General features: G+C 38.7%; 1 non-coding gene across 1 annotated transcript; it reads left to right on the top strand.

Moving 5' to 3' along the window:
• Positions 1-3,103: 3,103 nt before the first annotated feature.
• LOC130964826 (small nucleolar RNA R71) lies at positions 3,104-3,211 on the top strand. Its single transcript, XR_009080897.1, has one exon. It is a non-coding gene; the product is annotated as a small nucleolar RNA R71 (small nucleolar RNA).
• The last annotated feature ends 2,534 nt before the right edge of the window (positions 3,212-5,745 follow it).

Below are 5,745 nucleotides of genomic sequence, written 5' to 3'. Positions count from 1 at the left end.
CGGCTAAATCAAGCTGTCCCTAACCATGCTTGTATCATGAAGGTCCAAGTGAAAAGCTTGAGACTGAGTGGTTAAAGTCGTGATCCAGGCAAAAGAGTGTGCTTAAGAGCTCTGGACACCACTACTGGGGACTTTAGCAAAGCTAAGTCACAATCTGAAAAGGTTCACCCAGTTATGTGTCTGTGGCATTTATGTATCCGTGGTAATACTGGAAAACAAAGTGCTTAGGGCCACAGCCAAGACCATAAGTAGCTGTGTTCAAGAATCAACATGCTTAACTAGAAAGTCAATAACACTATCCGAAATTCTAAGTTCCTAGAGAAGCCAATCATTCTAAACTTCAAAGGAAAAGTGAGATGCCAAAACTGTTCAGAAGCAAAAGCTACAAGTCCCGCTCATTTAATTATAATTATATTCATTGATATTTCTGAATTTATAGTATATCTCTCTTTTATCCTATTGATTTTCAGTTGCTTGGGACAAGCAACAATTTAAGTTTGGTGTTGTGATGAGCGGATAATTTATACGCTTTTTGGCATTGTTTTTAAGTAGTTTTTAGTAAGTTCAAGCTACTTTTAGGGATGTTTTCATTAGTTTTTATGTTAAATTTACATTTCTGGACTTTACTATGAGTTTTGTGTGTTTTTCTGTGATTTCAGTAATTTCTGACTGAAATTGAGGGACTTGAGCAAACTCTGAAAAGGCTGACAAAAGGACTACTGATGCTGTTGGAATCTGACCTCCCTGCACTCAAAATGGATTTTCTGGAGCTACAGAACTCCAAATGGCGCGCTCTCAACGGCGTTGGAAATTAGACATCCAGGGCTTTCCAGCAATATATAATAGTCCATACTTTATTCGGAAATTGACGACGTAACTTGGCGTTGAACGCCAAGTACATGCTGCTGTCTGGAGTTAAACGCCAGAAAAACGTCATGATCCGGAGTTGAACGCCCAAAACACGTCATAACTCGGAGTTCAACTCCAAGAGAAGCCTCAGCTCGTGGATTGATCAAGCTCAGCCTAAACATACACCAAGTGGGCCCCGGAAGTGGATTTATGCATCAATTACTTACTCATGTAAACCCTAGGAGCTAGTTTATTATAAATAGAACATTTAACTAATGTATTTGACGTCTTGGGACGCATAGTTCTCAGATCATGGGGGCTGGCCATTCGGCCATGCCTGAACCTTTCACTTATGTATTTTCAACGGTGGAGTTTCTGCACACCATAGATTAAGGGTGTGGAGCTCTGCTGTACCTCAAGTATTAATGCAGTTCTATTTTCTTTTATTCAATTCTCTCTTATTCTTATTCCAAGATATTCATTCGCACCCAAGAACATGATGAATGTGATGATTAGATAACCCTCATTATCATTCTCACTTATGAACGCACGTGATTGACAACCACTTCCGTTCTACATGCAACAGAGCTTGAATGCGTATCTCTTAGATTTCCCAACAGAATCTTCGTGGTATAAGTTAGATAGATGGCGGCATTCATGAGGATCCGGAAAGTCTAAACCTTGTCTATGGTATTCCGAGTAGGATTCTGGGATTGAATGACTGTGACGAGCTTCAAACTCCTGAAGGCTGGGCGTGATGACAAGCGCAAAAGAATCAATGGATTCTATTCCAACCTGATTGAGAACCGACAGATGATTAGCCATGCGAGTGACAGCCGCAGAGGACCATTTTCACTGAGAGGATGGGATGTAGCCACTGACAACGGTGATGCCCTACATACAGCTTGCCATGGAAAGGAGTAAGAAGGATTGAGTTGAAGCAATAGGAGAGCAGGCGTCCTTGAGCCATACAGTATCTCCATATGCTTATCTGAAATTCCCACCAATGAATCTGCATAAGTATTCTATCCCTTTTATTATTTCTTTTTATTATTTATTTTCGAAACCATAAATAATTTTAATCTGCCTAACTGAGATTTACAAGGTGACCATAGCTTGCTTCATACCAACAATCTCTGTGGGATCGACCCTTACTCGCGTAAGGTTTACTACTTGGACGACCCAGTACACTTGCTGGTTTGTTGAACGGAGTTGTGTTCACTCGTGCCAATTTCTTAAATTCCATAATTTTACAAGGAGTACATCTTAAAGAATATGGATCACAATTTCGTCCACCACTCATCCTCTTCAGAGGAAGAATACTCATCAGAGCTCATGAAAGGCAGAAGTAAGTCCAATGGAATCTCTATGGTCTCATTTTGAGCTTCAGATTCCCACGGTTCCTCATTGGGGAACTCAATGGAGTCAGTGCACGCCCATTGAGGTCTTCCTCAGTGGCGTTCACTTCCTCTCCTTCCTCTCCAAATTCGGCCATGTTGATGGCCTTGCACTCTCCTTTTTGATTTTCTTCTGTATTGCTTGGGAGAGTACTAGGAGGGAGTTCAGTAATTTTCTTGCTCAGCTGTCTCACTTGTGCCTCCAAATTCCTAATGGAGGACCTTGTTTCAGTCATGAAACTTTGAGTGGTTTTGATTAGATCAGAGACCATAGTTGCTAAGTCAGAGGGGTTCTGCTTAGAATTCTCTGTCTGTTGCTGAGAAGATGATGGAAAAGGCTTGCCATTGCTAAACCTGTTTCTTCCACCATTATTGTTGTTAAAACCTTGTTGAGGTCTTTCTTGATTCTTCCATGAGAAATTTGGGTGATTTCTCCATGAAGAATTATAGGTGTTTCCATAGGGTTCTCCTAGGTAATTCACCTCTTCCATTGAAGGGTTCTCAGGATCATAAGCTTCTTCTTCAGATGAAGCATCCTTAGTACTGCTTGGTGCATTTTGCATTCCAGACAGACTTTGAGAAATCAAATTGACTTGTTGAGTCAATATCTTGTTCTGAGCCAATATGGCATTCAGAGTATCAATCTCAAGAACTCCTTTCTTCTGATTAGTCCCATTGTTCACAGGATTCCTTTCAGAAGTGTACATGAATTGGTTATTTGCAACCATTTCAATTAGTTCTTGAGCTTCTGTAGGCGTCTTCTTCAGATGAAGAGATCCTCCAGCAGAGCTATCCAAAGACATTTTGGATAGTTCAGAGAGACCATCATAGAAAATACCTATGATGCTCCATTCAGAAAGCATGTCAGAAGGACATTTTCTGATCAATTGTTTGTATCTTTCCCAAGCTTCATAGAGGGATTCTCCATCCTTCTGTCTGAAGGTTTGGACTTCCACTCTAAGCTTACTCAATCTTTGAGGTGGAAAGAACTTTGCCAAGAAGGCATTGACTAGCTTTTCCCATGAGTCCAGGCTTTCTTTAGGTTGTGAGTCCAACCATGTCCTAGCTCTGTCTCTTACAGCAAAAGGGAATAGCATAAGTCTGTAGACCTCAGGGTCTACCCTATTAGTCTTGACAGTGTCACAGATTTGCAAGAATTCAGCTAAAAACTGATGAGGATCTTCCAATAGAAGTCCATGAAACTTGCAATTCTGTTGCATTAGAGAAACTAATTGAGGCTTAAGCTCAAAGTTGTTTGCTCCAATGGCAGGGATAGAGATGCTTCTCCCATAGAAGTCGGGAGTAGGTGCAGTAAAGTCACCCAGCACCTTCCTTGCATTGTTTGCATTGTTGTTGTTTTTGGCTGCCATGTCTTCTTCTTCTTTGAAGATTTCTGTTAGGTCCTCTGTAGAGAATTGTGCCTTAGCTTCTTAGCTTTCGCTTCAAGGTCCTTTCAGGTTCAGGGTCAGCTTCAACAAGAATGCCTTTGTCTCTGCTCCTGCTCATATGAAAGAGAAGAGAACAAGAAAATGTGGAATCCTCTATGTCACAGTATAGAGATTCCTTGAGGTGTCAGAAGAACAGAAAAATAGAAGACAGAAGTAGAAAATTCGAACTTATCAAAGAAGATGGAGTTCAAATTTTGCATTAAGGAATAGTGTTAGTCCATAAATAGAAGGATGTGAGAAGAAGGGAAGTAATTTTCAAAAATTAAGTAAAAGACTTTGAAAACATTTTGAAAAACACTAATTGATTTTCGAAAACAAAAGTGGGAAAGAAGTAAAGTGATTTTTGAAAAAGATTTTGAAATTAGAAATTAAAAAGATTTGATTGAAAACTATTTTGAAAAAGATGTGGTTAAGAAGATATGATTAGTTTTAAAAAGATGTGATTGAGAAGATATGATTTGAAAAACATTTTAAAAAGATTTGATTTTGAAAATTAAAAACTTGGCTAACAAGAAAAGATATGATTCAAACATTAAACCTTTCTCAACAGAAAAGGCAACATACTTGAAATGTTGAATCAAATCATTAATTGGTAGCAAGTATTTTTAAAATTAGAAAGAAATTGATTTTGAAAAAGATTTGATTGAAAGTATATGATTTGAAAAAGATTTGATTTTGAAAAGATTTTGAAAACTTAAAAAAATTGATTTGAAAACAAAATCCTCCCCCTTGTGCCATCCTGGCGTTAAACGCCCAGAATGGTGCACATTCTGGCGTTTAACGCCCAAAACTATACCCTTTTGGGCGTTAAACGCCCAACCAGGTACCCTGGCTGGCGTTTAAACGCCAGTCTGTCTTTCTTCACTGGGCGTTTTGAACGCCCAGCTTTTTCTGTGTAATTCCTCTGCTGTATGTTCTGAATCTTTAATTCTCTGTATTATTGACTTGAGAAGACACAAATTAAAAATATTTTTGGATTTTTAATGATAAGGAATAATCAAAATGCAACTAAAATCAAATAACAATGCATGCAAGACACCAAACTTAGCAGTTTGTATACTACTGACACTAATGAGAATGCATATAAGACACACAAAACACTCAAGTCAATTGAATTCAAAGATCAGAGCACGAAAATCATCAAGAATTACTTGAAGATCCTTAAGACACATGAATGAATGCATGCAATTGACACCAAACTTAAAATGAGACTCTAGACTCAAACAAGAAACATAAAATATTTTTGGTTTTTATGATTTTATAAATTTTTTTTTTTGGATTTTTTCGAAAATTATATGGAAAAGAAAAACAAAGGTATCAAAATTCTTAATGAGAATTCCAGGAATCATGCAATGTTAGTCTAAAGCTTTAGTCTAAAGGAATTAGACATGGCTAGCCAAGCTTCAGCAGGACATTGCATTCAAGAGCTAAATTGATGAGAATCAATCAGCTTTGGTGATGATAAGAACATCACCTTGAAACACTAGAATTCATTCTTAAGAACTCTGAAAAAAATACCTAATCTAAGCAACAAGATGAACCGTCAGTTGTCCATACACAAAACAATCCCCGGCAACGGCGCCAAAAACTTGGTGCGCGAAATTGTGATCACTACACAACTTTGCACAACTAACCAGCAAGTGCACTGGGTCGTCCAAGTAATACCTTACGCGAGTAAGGGTCGATCCCACGGAGATTGTTGGTATGAAGCAAGCTATGGTCACCTTGTAAATCTCAATCAGGCAGACTCAAATGGGTATAGTGATATACGAATAAAGCATAAAGATAAAGATAGAGGTACTTATGTAATTCATTGGTAGGAACTTCAGATAAGCGTATGAAGATGCCTTCCCTTCTGTCTCTCTGCTTTCCTACTGTCTTCATCCAATTCTTCTTACTCCTTTCCATGGCAAGCTTATGCAAGGGTTTCACCGTTGTCAGTGGCTACCTCCCATCCTCTCAGTGAAAATGTTCCTATGCTCTGTCACAGCATATGGCTAATCAGCTGTCGGTTCTCGGTCAGGCCGGAATAGAATCCAGTGATTCTTTTG

This window comes from Arachis stenosperma, chromosome 2, assembly GCF_014773155.1.
Source record: "Arachis stenosperma cultivar V10309 chromosome 2, arast.V10309.gnm1.PFL2, whole genome shotgun sequence".
NCBI lineage: Eukaryota > Viridiplantae > Streptophyta > Magnoliopsida > Fabales > Fabaceae > Arachis > Arachis stenosperma.
Note: the sequence above shows the minus strand (reverse complement) of the source record. Positions and strands in the feature narration are given on the sequence as shown.